Consider the following 14,755-nt stretch of genomic DNA (forward strand, 5'->3'; position numbering starts at 1 on the left):
TTTGAGACAGAGTCTTGCTCTGTTGCCCAGGCGGAATGCAGTGGCATGATCTTGGCTCACTGCAACCTCCTGCTCCCAGGTTCAAGTGATTCTCCTGTCTCAGCCTCCCAAGTAGCTGGGATTACAGGTGTGCACCACCACACTCAGTTCAATTTTCTATTTTTGTAGAGACGGGGTTTCTACAAAACCTGTCTGGCCATGTTGGCCAGGCCGGTCTGGAACTACTGACCTCAAGTGATTTGCCTGCCTTGGCCTCCCAAAGTACTGGGATTACAGGTGTGAGCCACTGCCCCCGTCTCCAAACAATATATTCTTTATTCATTCAAATAATCAGGCAATTCCATGAAAACAATCAAGAAAATGCATTGGGCCGGGTGTGGTGGCTCATGCCTGTAATCCCAGCACTTTGGGAGGCCAAGGCAGGAGGATCACTAGGTCAAGAGCTCGAGACCATCCTGGCCAACACGGTGAAACCCAGTCTCTACTAAAAATACAAAAATTAGCTGGGTGTGGTGGTGCGCGCGCCTGTAGTCCCAGCTACTCAGGAGGCTGAGTGAGGCAGGAGAATCGCTTGAACCCAGGAGGCGGAGGTTGCAGTGAGCTGGGATCCCACCACTGTACTCCAGCCTGGCGACAGAATGAGACTCTGTCTCAAAAAAAAAAGCATTGATTTTTGTATCAAAGTATCCTGAAGAATTGCTGAAACAAAAATTTTAAAGTATGTCTTGTTCTCTCCATTTCTTCTAACACGCTTCAAAGGGTGGATGCTTAATAGAACTTTCTTGACTTGACCCCAGCCAAGGAAATTTAAAAAGTCAAAGCATTTGGTGTGTAGGATATAAGCTCCTTAGTGCCTGAAACCCAGTGAAGTCCTGCTCTCTGCTGTGGCTTACACACCTGGCAGAATGCCTGGCATACAGTGGGTGTTGATGAATGAATCGTGTCTGTCTCAGCTACTGTTTTATAGATTGAACTTTAGGTACCACTTCAAATCTTGAAAAGTTCTGGGAGAAATTTCCCCTGCATTTACAATGTAGTGGTTGAATGGCTAACCATTTAATTTGAACATTTAGGCGGCCACTTGTATGCGCAATTAAGTTTCCAACCACAGTTTTGCTTGTTAATTACATAAGGCCTCTGTAATTAACAACGTGTGTGAAATACACCAGGTTTTTGGTAATAGAAGAAACAACAAGGAAATATATATGTATATTTCAGAGAAATGAGCATTGAAGGAATTCTGGGAGTCAAAAACAAAAAAATCAAAGCAATTAGATAGTGTTTTCCCCTTGTTTACAGCCAAGGGCCTCTGGTAGCAGGTATAGGCTCTGGTAAAAAAAAGAAAAAAGATTTTTTTTTTTCTCAGGCCAATGCATTCTGGCCAGCCTAATTTATTTACTCAGTGCATTGGTTAGCTTTTTTCAATTTTTCAAAATTTTTTTTCTTTTTTTTTTTTGAGACAGAATCTCACTCTGTTACCAGGGCTGGAGTGCAGTGGCAGAATCTTGGCTCACTGCAAACTCCGCCTCCCTAGTTCAAACGATTCTCCTGCCTCAGTCTCCTGAGTAGCTGGGACTACAGGCGCTCACCACCGCACCACCACCACGCCTGGCTAATTTTTGTATTTTTAGTAGAGACGGGGTTTCACCGTGTTGGCCAGGATAGTCTCCGTCTCTTGACCTCATGATCTGCCTGCCTCGGCCTCCCAAAGTGCTGGGATTACAGGCGTGAGCTAACGTGCCCGGCTCTTTTTTTTCTTTTTTTCTTTTCTTTTTTTTTTTTTTTTTAAAGCAACAGGATCTTGCTCTGTCCCTCAGCCTGGAGTGCATTGGGCGGATCATAGCTCACTGTAGCCTCCAACTCTTGGGATTAGGGATCCTCCTGCCTCATCCTCCAAATTAGCTAGGAATACGGGCATGCTTCATCAGGCCTGGCTTTTTTATTTTTTTGTAGAGACAGGGTCTTGCTATGTTGCCCAGGCTGGTCTTAACTCCTGGGCTCAAATGATCCTCCCACCTCAGCATCCCAAACTGCTGGATCACAGGCATGAGCCAGCATGTCTGGCTGTATTGGTTAGCTTTTGCTGTGTAACAAATCACCTGAAAAGTTAATAGCTTAAAGCAACAACCATTTTTTATAGGCCATATTCTTCTTCGTTTTTTTTTGAGACAGGGTCTCACTCTGTTGCCCAGGCCAGAGTGGAGTGGTACGATCATGGCTCACTGCATCTTTGCCCTCCTGGGCCTAAGCCCCCCACCTTGGTCTCCCAAGTACCTGGGACCACAGGCATGTGCCACCATGCCAAGCTAATCTTTTTTATCTTTGTAGAGATGGAGTCTCACTATGTTGTTCAGGCTGGTCTTGAACTCCTGAGCTCAAGTAATCCTCCCATCTTGGCCTCCCAAAATGCTGCAATTACGGGCATGAGCCACTGCACCTGGCATATTCTAGATTTAGCCAGATGGGCTGATCTCTACTGGGCTCTCTCATGTATCTGTGGTCAGCAAGTCTAGGATTGCCTTGCTCCTGCATCCACTGATTGTCACAGATACAGATACTCAAGGGGTCCTTAGCTGGGACAGGTTGTCTCTGTTCTATGTGGTCACCCATCTTCTGCCTGGGTGATACAGGGTCTTGCTGTGTTGCCTGAGCTGGAGTGCAGTGGTGCCATCATGGCTCACGGTAGCCTCAACCTCCCAGGCTCAGGAAAATCCTCCTGCCTTAGCCTTCTAAGTAGTTGGGACCACAGGCATGCAACTACCACATCCGCTACTTTTTTATTTGTAGAGTTGAGAGTCTCACTGGGTTGCCCAGGATGGTCTCAACTACTGGCCTCAAGTGATCCCATCTTGACCTCCCAAAGTGCTGGGATTACAGCAGGTGTGAGCCACCACGCCTTCCATATATATTTTTTGAAGATTTCTAATGTGACCAGAAGTACCTGGAATTGGATGCTTCTGATAGTTGTACTTTACTCACATTTCAAATTTAGCAATAGAGATTATAAAGAATTTTTATGTATACACACTTGTGCACACATACCCTACAGTCTTGGGAATGTAGATTAGACTCTTTTTTTTTTTTTTTGGAGACGGAGTTTCACTCTTATTCTCCAGGCTGGAGTGCAATGGTGCGATCTTGGCTTACCTCAACCTCCACTTCCTGGGTTCAAGCAATTCTCCTGCCTCAGCCTCCTGAGTAGCTGGGATTACAGGCATGTGCTACCACGCCCAATTAATTTTTGTATTTTTAGTAGAGATGGGGTTTCTCCGTGTTGGTCAGGCTGGTCTCCAACTCCCGACCTCAGGTGATCCGCCTGCCTCGGCCTTCCCAAAGCGCTGGGATTACACGCGTGAGCCACCTCACCCAGCAGACTCTTGAAGTCTATAGGGAAGAGAGGTGTCTCAGCTAACTTGAGGTATTAAGGGAATGGCATATGGCAATAATAATAACAATAACCATCATACCAATAGCTGGGTCAGGATTGCTGCCCTAGTGATCTCATGCAAATCCATTAGCCTTCCTGAGCCTTGGTTTTCACATCTTATTTTCCTGTAAGACGTTAGAGAACTACTTGAACACTTTTCGCACAAGCAGACTTTAAACTTTAGTGTATTACACATACATTAGCAATTATTATGCCCGGAAAGCACTGGCTTTTTTTTGTAGCTGAACAATGTAAATCTATTTTCAAACCCAATAAAAAAGGATACATTAAAATTATTTTCTTCTATGGCTGGGCGCAGTGGCTCACACCTGTAATCCCAGCACTTTGGGAGGCTGAGGCGGGCGGATCACCAGGTCAGGAGTTCAAGACCAGCCTGGCCAACACAGTGAAACCCCGTCTCTACTAAAAATACAAAAAATTAGCCGGGCATAGTGGTGAGCGCCTGCAGTCCCAGCTATTCGGGAAGCTGAGGCGTGGTGGCCGGAGCGTGTAATCCCAGCTACTCGGGAGACTGAGGCAGGAGAATCCCTTGAACCCGGGATGCAGAGGTTGCAGTGAGCCGAGATTGTGCCACTGCACACCAGCCCCTGCGACAATGTGAAACTCCGTCGCAAAAAAAAAAAAAAAAAAAAATTACTTTCTTCTGCAGTAGGGATTGTCCAGGCAGAACAGCAACAACAACAACAAAAGAAAACAAAATAATAAGTTTATGATTGAAAATCAAATGCCTTACCCAATCTTAAATTCCAACTTTTATTTTTATTTATTTATTTATTTAATTTAATTTTATTTTTGAGATAGAGTTCACTCTTATCGCCAAGGCTGGAGTGCAATGCAATGGTACAATCTCTGCTCACTGCAACCTCTGCCTTCCGGGTTCAAGCGATTCTCCTGCCTCAGCCTCCCAAGTAGCTGGGATTACAGGAATGTGCCACCATGCCTGGTTAATTTTTGTATTTTTAGTAGAGATGGGGTTTCACTATGTTGGTCAGGCTGGTCTCAAACTCCTGATCTCAGGTTGATCCACCTGCCTTGGCCTCCCAATTTCCAACCTTTTAAAATTCACATTATTTTGATGATGATCACTGTGTTTGAGTAAGGATTGTGGGATCCTTGCCTTTGTGGGCTGAATATTGTATTCACAACATTGGGCACAAAACTGAATACAGTGCCTGGCTTCTAATAGGTGCTTAAGATGTCGTTTTTTGGCCACGTGCAGTGGTGGCTCACGCCTCTAATCCCAGCATTTTGGGAGGCTTGGGTGGACAGATCACTTGAGGTCAAGAGTTCGAGACCAGCCTGGCCAACGTGGTGAAAACCCGCCTCTGCTAAAAATGCAAAAATTAGCTGGGCGTGGTGGTGTGTGCCTGTAATCCCAGCTACTCGGGAGGCTGAGGCAGGAGGATCACCTAAACCCAGAAGGCAGAGTTTGTAGTGAGCTGAGATCATGCCACTGCACTCCAGCCTGGGGGACAGAGTGAGACCCTGTCTCAAAAAAAAAGAAAGAAAGATGTAGGGTTTTTTTTTTTAGTTTTTTGTTTGTTTGTTTGTTTGTTTTTTAGTTTTCTTAAGGGGGCTTTCCGGCGAAAACCAGAAAGCCTGCTAGACAAATTCTAAAAGAGTTGTAACACTAAGATGTAGTTGTTGAACAATAAAATAAATGAATGAATAAATGAACGAACTTCTGCTGTGGGATGTTCTTTTTTTTTTTTTTTTTTTCTGTTGAGATGGAGTCTCCCTCTGTCGCCCAGGCTAGAGTGCAGTGGTGCAATCTCGGTTTACTGCAACCTCTGCCTCTCAGGTTCAAGCGATTCTCCTGCCTCGGCCTCCCAAGTAGCTGGGATTACAGGCGTGTGCCACCATGCTCGGCTAATTTTTGTGTATTTAGTAGAGACGGGGTTTCACCATGTTGGCCACGCTGGTCTCAAACTCCTGACCTCAGGTGATCCGCCTGCCTCGGCTTCCCAAAGTGCTGAGATTACAGGCATGTGCCACCGTGCCCGGCCTTTGCTGTGGGATGTTCTAAGTGAATGGATAAACTTTATGTTAGAGAAAGCCCCGCCCACATTTATAGGGTTTATTTCCCTGTTGCAGGTTGTTATAAACTTGTGCTCAGGAGTCCTTCATCTGAAGACTGAAGTCCAGTGTAGTGCTGAGAACCACTCCCTTACCGAGAGCGTTTAACACAACATAGCCATAATAATAGCTGCCTAATAACCTTTTCCTTTCTGCCTGGCTCAGAGCTACCTTCATTAAAAGCTTTTCTGGGGGTTTCTCTTTGTTCCAAGACCCCCTCCCTTGTCTCTGTGTGGGGGAGCTGTTCTCTTCTTTCTTCCTTCTTTCTTGGTTGTTAAACTTTTCGCTCCTTAAAACCAAAAAAAAAAAAAAAATGTTTTTCGGGCTTAGAGTTTGAGCTCTTGGGTCAGAGGATTTGGGTTTTAATCCCTGTCCTACTGTTCACTCTCGTGTGACTTTGTGCAACTTTCTTTTTCTTTTTGGCTTGCTTTTGTTGTTTTGTTTTCTTTTGAGACAGGGTCTTGCTCTGTTGCCCAGGCTGGAGTGCAGTGGTGCCAGCTGAGCTCGCTGCAACCTCTGCCTCTGGGTTTCAAGTGATCCTCCCACCTCAGCCTCTCAAGTAGCTGGGATCACAGGTTCGTGCCAATACGCACGGCTTTCTTTTTCTTTTTTCTTTTTTTTTTTGAGACAGTCTCACTCTCGCCCAGGCTGGAGTGCAATGGCACAATCTCAGCTCACCACAACCTCTGCCTCCCGGGTTCAAGCGATTCTCCTGCCTCAGCCTCCTGAGTAGCTGAGATTATAGGCATGTGCCACCACGCCCGACTAATTTTGTATTTTTAGTAGAGACGGGGTTTCTCCATGTTGGTCAGGCTGATCTTGAACTCCTGACCTCAGGTGATCTGCCCACCTCGGCCTCCCAAAGTACTGGGATATAGGTGTGAGCTACCGCACCCCGCCCTGCTTTCATTTTTTCATCTGTAAAATAAGAAAGGTAAGCCAGGCATTGTGGCTCATGCTTGTAATTCCAGCATTTTAGGAAGCCAAGATGGGAGGATCGCTTGAGCCCAGGAGTTCAGGATCAGCCTGGGCAACATAAGGAGACTCCATCTCCACAAAAATAAAAACATTAGCCAGGTGTGATGGCACACGCCTGTGGTCCCAGCTACTTGGAAGGGTGAAGTGGGAGGACTGCTTAAGCCTGGGAGGTCGGGGCTGCAGTGAGCCATTATTATGCCGCTCTGCTCTCGCCTGGGCGACAGAGCAAGACCCTGTCTATAAATAAATAAATAAATAAATAAATAAATAAAGGAGCTAGCTGGGCGTGGTAGTGTGCGCCTGTCATCCCAGCTACTCACGAGGTTTAGGTGGGAGGATTACTTGAGCCTGGGAGTTCAAGTCCAGCCTGGACAACATGGTGAGACCTCATCTCTTAAAAATTAAAAATCAACAACTACAAAAAAGAGGGAGGTAGTAGGACCTATTTCATGGAATTATTATAACTATAAGAATAGTTATGTTTGGCCAGGTGTGGTGGCTCATGCCTGTAATCCCAGCACTTTGGGAGGCCGAGGTCAGGAGTTCAAGAGCAGCCTGGCCAATATGGTGAAACCCCATCTCTACTAAAATACAAAATACAATACATACAAAATACAATACAAACAAAATAAAATACTAAAAATACAAAAATTAGCTGGGCATGATGGCGGGCTCCTGTCTTCCCAGCTACTCAGGAGGCTGAGGCAGGAGAATTGCTTGAACCCGGGAAACGGAGGTTGTAGTGAGCTGAGATCATGCCACTGTACTCCAGCCTGGGTGACAGAGTGAGACTCTATCTCAAAAAAAAAAAAAAAAAAAAAAGAAAGAAAAGAAAATGTTATGTTTGGATAATATTTACTGAGTGCAGTCGGGCGTGGTGGCTCACGCCTGTAATCCCAGCACTTTGGGAGGCTGAGGCAGGCGGATCACCTGAGGTCGGGAGTTTGAGACCAGCCTGACCAATATGGAGAAACCCTGTCTCTACTAAAAACACAAAATTAGCCGGGCATGGTGTCACACGCCTGTAATCTCAGCTACTCGGGAGGCTGAGGCAGGAGAAGCGCTTGAACCCAGGAGGCGGAGGTTGTGGTGAGCCAAGATCGTGCCATTGCACTCCAGCCTGGGCAACAAGAGTGAACTCCGTCTCAAAAAAAAAAAAAAAAAAATTTACTGAGTGCTTGTTATGGACTCTGAATGTGTCTCCTCAAAATTCATATGTTAAAATCTAGTCCCCAATATGGTGGTGTTTGGAGGTGGCGGTTTTGGAAGGTAATAGGTTATGAGGGATGATCTCTCATGAAAGGGATTAGTGTCCCCTTAGAAGAAGAGGCCACAGAGTTAGCTAATCCTCTTTCCACCATGTAAGACTACAGGGAGAAGTCAGCTGTGTACAACTGGTAAGACGGCCATCACCAGGGCCCAACCATACGGGTGCCCTGATCTTGGGAATTCCGGCTGTCAGAACTGAGAACTACATGTTATTTAAGCCACCTAATCTATGGTAATTTGTTATATGAGCCTGAACTAAGACAGTGCTTATTACATGTCAGACATTTTCTCATTCGTAATCATCACCGTAGAATCCATCAAGGTAGGTAAATTAAGTCATAAAAATATACCCCACCCAATGCAATAAAGCTCTTTGCATGACTGTATATACCTTTAAAAACATTTTCTTTCTTTCTTTCTTTCTTTCTTTCTTTCTTTTTTTTTTGAGATGGAGTCTCACTCTGTCACTCAGGCTGGAGTACAGTGGCACCATGTTGGCTCACTGCAACATTTGTCTCCTGGGTTCAAGCAATTCTCCTGCCTCAGCCTCCCGAGTAGTTGGAATTACAGGCGCCCACCACTACGCTTGGCTAATTTTTGTATTTTTAGCAGAGACAGGGTTTCACCATGTTGGCCAAGCTGGTCTCCAACTCCTGACCTCAGGTGATCCACCTGCCTTGACCTCCCAAAGTGCTGGGATTACAGGCATGAGCCACTACACCCGGCCTCATCTTTTATGAATTGTCCCTTACACAAACATCTTTGCAAACCACTGGTTTAGGAGACAGTAGAATAAAGTAATGGAAAAAATAGCTGTGGATTGTTAGGAAATAGTAGAATATTTTTAAAATAGGATAATAAAATATAGGTCTTTTTTTTTTTTTTGAGACGGAGTCACAAGACGGGAGTGCAGTGGTGCGATCTCGGCTCACTGCAACCTCCGCCTCCAGGGTTCATGCCATTCTCCTGCCTCAGCCTCTCGAGTAGCTGGGACTACAGGCGCCCACCAGCACGCCCGGCTAATTTTTTTGTATTTTTAGTAGAGACGGGGTTTCACCGTGTTAGCTAGGATGGTCTCGATCTCCTGACCTTGTGATCCGCCCGTCTCAGCCTCCCAAAGTGCTGGGATTACAGGTGTGAGCCACCGTGCCCGGCCAATATAGGTCTTTTTTTTCATTAAAAAAAAAAAAACAAAAAAAAACAAGGATGACTCACATTTTATCCTCTTGAAGAACTCAGTTGTTCTTTGAGGAGTGACTAGTTCCACGGTCAATAAATTCAGGAAATATAATCTCCCCTTGAAAATCTACAACACGTGTTCATATGTAAAATGCACTAAGAAGTTCTGTAGGAAAGAAAACAGTTTGATTTTCTCTAACCCAGCGTGTCCTATGCTGATTTAACCACAGAAATTTTCGTTGTAGTGTATTCTACGACTTTTTAACATTGTGGAATATAGTCTGGAAAACTCTAACAGATTGCTGTGTCTACAAGAAACCCAAGCAAGCATGGTACACTCATCGGAATCAGAACATAACTTCACATGAGATGTTGGTTAGAATCCAAGGGGCAAGGCAGGCAAATGACCAGCTCATTCATTTTTCTTTTTCTGTTTTTTTTGAGACAGAGTCTCACACTGTTGCCCAGGCTGGAGTGCAATGGCTTGATCTCGGCTCACTGCAACCTCTGCCTCTGGAGTTCAAGCGATTCTCCTGCCTCACCCTTCTGAGTAGCTGGGATTACAGGCATGCGCTGCCATGCCCAGATGATTTTTGTATTTTTAGTAGAGACATGATTTCACCATGTTGGTCAGGCTGGTCTCGAAATCTCGATCTCAGGTGATCCGCCAGCCTCAGCCTCCCAAAGTGCTGGGATTACAGGTGAGAGCCACCATGCCTGGAAATATTATTTAATTGAGAAAGTTATTTATTCAGTTTTTCTATTTACACTTTCTTGGTTTTTTTATCATGCCCACTCTGCACTCAAGTTTTCTCTCTGTATTATTTATTTATGCTTTATTATTAAAATTTATAAATAGAGGTGGGGGTCTTGCTACATTGACCAGGCTGATCTCAAATCCCTGGCCTTAAGTAATCCTCCCACCTCAGTCGCTTTCAAAGTGTTGGGATTACAGGCATGAGCCACCACTCGAGGCCAAGTTGCTTCTCTGCTTCGTATGTTCCCAACTCTTCTGAAAAGAGATTTTGCTATTGTCTAAACCACTTGTGTTCAGCTTTAAAGAAAAGTACAAAGAGACTTGAAGTCATCTGAGAGTCTACCACATAGAAAAGAGCATCCTTAACTCTTGGTGAACATCGTTTTAGGCTTCTCTTACACAGTAATTTTACATAAATACAATTAAACTCTACAAATTCTGTGCAATATGTCATAGACTTTTTTTTTTTTTTGAGACGGAGTCTCGCTCTGTCGCCCAGGCTGGAGTGCAGTGGTGCAATCCCAGCTCACTGCAACCTCTGCCTCCCGGGTTCAAGCGATTCTTCTGCCTCAGCTTCCTGAGGAGCTGGGACTACAGGCGCCTGCCACCACGCCCAGCTAATTTTTGTATATTCAGTAGAGATGGGGTTTCACCATATTGGCCAGTCTGGTTACAAACTCCTGACTTCGTGATCCGCCCACCTCGGCCTCCCAAAATGCTGGGATTACAGGCGTGAGCCACTGAGCCTGGCCCGTCATAGACTTTTTTCTGCAATAATAAACATAAATTAACATTATCTTTGTTAATGGATGAGTCATAGTTTATGCAACCCTTTGACAGCTTTTTTGTTTGTTTGTTTTTTGTTTTTTTGAGACGGTGTCTCACCTTTTTGCCCAAGCTGGAGTTCAGTGGCACAATTTTGGCTTGTTGCAACCTCAGCCTCCTGGGTTCAAGTGAGAGTAGCTGGGGTTACAGGCAACTGCCACTGCGCCCGGCTAATTTTTGTATTTTTAGTAGAGACAGGGTTTCGCCATGTTGGCCAGGCTGGCCTCAAACTCCTGACCTCAGGTGATCCGGCCCACCTCGGCCTCCCAAAGTGTTGGGATTACAGGCGTGAGCGCCCGCACCCAGCCTTTTTTATGTTTTATGTATATTTTTTGAGACCGAGTCTTACTCTGTCACCCAGGCTGGAGTGCAGTGGCGTGATTTCGGCTCACTGCAACCTCCGCCTCCCGGATTCGAGAGGTTCTCCTGCCTCAGCCTCCTGAGCAGCTGGGATTACAGGCATGCACCACCCCCGCCCCAGCCAATTTTTGTATTCTTGGTAGATGCGAGGTTTCTCCATGTTGGTCAGGCTGGTCTTGAACTCCTGACCTCAGGTGATCAGCCCGCCTAGGCCTCCCAAAATGTTGGGATTACAGGTGTGAACCACCGCGCCCAGCCCCCTTTGACAGCTTTTGAGGGACATTTAGTTTCTTTGCAATTTATAATTATTCTTAATTGAGCCTTGTGCAAACACCCTAGTGTGTCCAGACTTTAACATTTGAGAGGTGTGGCCGGGCGCGGTGACTCACGCCTGTAATCCCAGCACTTTGGGAGGCCGAGGCCGGCGGATCACGAGGTCAGGGATCAAGACCGTCCTGGCTAACACGGTGAAACCCCGTCTTTACTAAAAATACAAAAAATTAGCCAGGCATGGTGGTGGGTGCCTATAGTCCCAGCTACTCAGGAGGCTGAGGCAGGAGAATGGCGTGAACCCGGGAGGCGGAGCTTGCAGTGAGCCGCGATAGCGTCACTGCACTCCAGCCTGAGCAACAGAGCGAGATTCCGTCTCAAAAACAAAACAAAACAAAACAAGAAAACCTTTTGAGAGATGCTCTCCTTTTTTTTTTTTTTTTTTGTGCCTTTTCTCACTTTGTGGTCCAGGCGGGAGTGCAGTGGCGCCATCTCTGCTTGATTTCTGCTTGATGTAACCTCTGCCTCTCAGGCTCAAGTGATTCTTGTGCCTCAGCCTCCCAGGTAGCTGGGATTACAGGCGTGTGTCACCATGCCTGGCTAATTTTTGTATTTTTAGTAAAGACGGGGTTTCACCCGGTTGGCCAGGCTGGTCTTGAACTCCTGACCTCAGGTTGACCAGCCTGCCTCAGCTTCCCAAAATGCTGGGATTACAGGCGTGAGTCATTGCACTCGGCCTCTCCTTAAGGTAAATCCCTAAAGGTAATATATCTGCATCAAAGCGAACCTGTGTTATTTTTTGTTTTATATTGCCTAACTGCCTTTTGGAAAGGTTATACCAAATTACCCTTATTCTGAATGTGCAAGAAACTTTTATTTTTATTTTAAAATTTTATTTATTTATTTCGAGATAGAGTCTCGCTTTGTCACCCAGGCTGGAGTGCAGTGGCGCAATCTCGGCTCACTGCAACCTCTGCCTCCCAGGTTCAAGTGATTCTCTTGCCTCAGCCTCCTGAGTAGCTGTGATTACAGGCGCCTGCCACCACGCCCGGCTAATTTTTTTGTATTTTTAATAGAGACGGGGTTTCACCATATTGGCCAGGCTGGTCTCGAGCTCCTGACCTTGTCATCCACCCGCCTCTGCCTCCCAAAGCGCTGAGATTACAGGCATGAGCCACCGCGCCAGGTGGAAACTTTTATTTTTTTTCAGACAGGGTCTTACTCTGTCACTCAGGCTAGAGTGCAGTGATACCATCATGGCTCACTGCAACATCTGCCTCCCAGGCTCAAGCAATCCTCCCACTTCAGCCTCCCAAGTAGCTGGGACTACAGGTGCACACCACCACGCTCAGCTAATTTTTGTATTTTTTGTAGAGATGCGTTTCCTCATTTTACCCAGTCTTATCTAGAACTCCTGGGCTTGAGTGATCTGCTCTCTTCGGCCTCCCAAAGTGCTGGGATTATAGGTGTGAGCCACTGTGCCCGGCCTGATACCTGTACTTTTACTTTCTTTTTTTTTTTTTTTTTTTTGAGATGGAGTCTCGCTCTGTAGCCCACGCTGGAGTGCAGTGGCGCGATCTTGGCTCACTGCAACCTCCGCCTCCCGGGTTCATGCCATTCTCTTGCCTCAGCCTCCAGAGTACCTGAGATTACAGTCACACACCACCACACCTGGCTAATTTTTGTATTTTTAGTGGAGACGGGGGTTTCGCCATGTTGGCCAGGCTGGCCTTGAACTCCTGACCTCAGGTGATCCGCACATCTTGGCTTCCCAAAGTGCTGGGATTACAGGCGTAAGCCACAGTGCCCAGCCCGTATCTGCAATTTTTAACCATTTATGAGATCACTTCACTATCTTGAGATCTCCACTTTAATGTATTCAAGGAAAAATGCTTAGTTGTATTGTGAAATGGATCACTTTAGAGAAAAGAAAAATACCTACAATACAGTGAGCTGGTCAATTTTCCAATGCCAAAAGATAAATGTGAATATCCCTTTCAGGGAATTAGCCAATGTTTCAAGCAGCATGAAGGCAAAATTTGAGTTGAACATTGTAATACAAATAGCTCTTGGGAAATTCTTATGAGTTCCTTTAAATAGATGTAAATCTATTAAATCAAAGATTTAATTACTTAGTATATAATAAGCAACCCACTATTAATAATATAAGAGGTAATACTGCCTTTCAAATTTCTCCCTTTCAAATTCTTGGAATTATTAACTATGTATGCCCCAAATAATGGGTTTCTGATGGTGTATTTCCCCCTGGAAAAGAGCATTCTATGCAATGCCCAGTTCCCAGTACATAGTAGACATTCAATTAAAAAAAAAAGTTGAGGCTGGGTGTGGTGGTTCACACCTGTAATCCTGCCGCTTTGGGAGGCTGAGGTGGATGGATCACATGAGACCAGCAGTTCAAGACTAGCCTGTCCAACATGGCGAAAACCCGTCTCTATTAAAATTACAAAAAGTAGCCGGGTGCTGTGGCGCACGCCTGTAATCCCAGCTACCTCAGGAGGCTTAAGCACGATAATTGCTTGAATCTAGGAGGCAGAGGTTACAGTGAATTAAGATCCTGGCACTGAACTCCACTGCACTCCAGCCTGGGAGACAGAGGGAGACTCTGTTTCAAAAAAAAAAAAAAAAAAAAAAAAGTTGAATGAATAAATGGCATATTACAAAGTTAAAAAGTAAAGCGTCTGTCTTATCAGTCAGTTTATCTAATCAGCCAGTTGTTCAGAAGCTATTAGTAGGTAACCGTTGGTGTAAGTCCAGTGTGATTTAAATAATCCTTTTCTGGACTTTTATGTTCTTCCTAAGGAGAGATAGGAAACTGGTGGACAAGTGTTGGCTTTGCTACAGTCATGTTTTCTTCGGCTCAGATGGTATTCAAACATTTTGAAATAGTCGCCAACATTTCTAAAGCTTCTACGTAAAAATTGGGATTTCTGGCTTTCCTTAACAAAATGTGAGCTCTGGCCACACCAGGTCCAAACTCCAAGCTGCAAGGCCATAGAAGGGCTGTGGGCAAGGGACACCTGCCCCCTCCCCCTTTGATTGCCGCAGCCCCCACCTGGTGGCCGGCCTCTCTTTTGCCACCTGCCTGGCCCTGGGAAGGCATTTTGACTTTGCCACAGCCTGTTTCTCTTTTTAAGTTTGGTGTGTGTACATTGAAGATCTTAGATTATTGCCTCAATTCAAAAAAATGTTCTTGCTCTCTCTCTCCCAAATTTTCAAGACCTCACTGCTCCTGAACCTTCTGTGATGGCCTGGGCTTTGTTCTTTGTCGTCACCAGAGAGAGTAGCAGGAACAACTCTCTAGAGAGACCCATCTCTCAGCCGACTCCACTGTAGGTTGGTGGCAATCAAAGACATCGGAATACTTTCTCCTGTGTGTGCGGAGTGGGGGAAGGGAAGGTTGAGAGAAAGGAAGAAGCATAAAGATTAGGAGGGCTGTTCTCAACCTTCCTGTTCTGGGCCAATCGTGCCTGTCAGACCAGCTACAGAAAGACATGCACTTGTAGTATGTTTTTTTGGGGGAAAAAAATATCTTGATTCTACTCTGCTTTGAGAAAAAAAAAATACTGTTAACT

General features: G+C 45.4%; 1 non-coding gene across 1 annotated transcript; it reads right to left on the bottom strand.

Moving 5' to 3' along the window:
- Positions 1–5,019: 5,019 nt before the first annotated feature.
- LOC115931761 (U7 small nuclear RNA) lies at positions 5,020–5,081 on the bottom strand. The gene has a single exon (XR_004068216.1). It is a non-coding gene; the product is annotated as a U7 small nuclear RNA (small nuclear RNA).
- Between the last annotated feature and the right edge of the window lie 9,674 nt (positions 5,082–14,755).

The sequence above is a fragment of the Gorilla gorilla genome, chromosome 21 (genome assembly GCF_029281585.2).
Source record: "Gorilla gorilla gorilla isolate KB3781 chromosome 21, NHGRI_mGorGor1-v2.1_pri, whole genome shotgun sequence".
In the NCBI taxonomy this organism is placed as follows: Eukaryota; Metazoa; Chordata; class Mammalia; order Primates; family Hominidae; genus Gorilla; species Gorilla gorilla.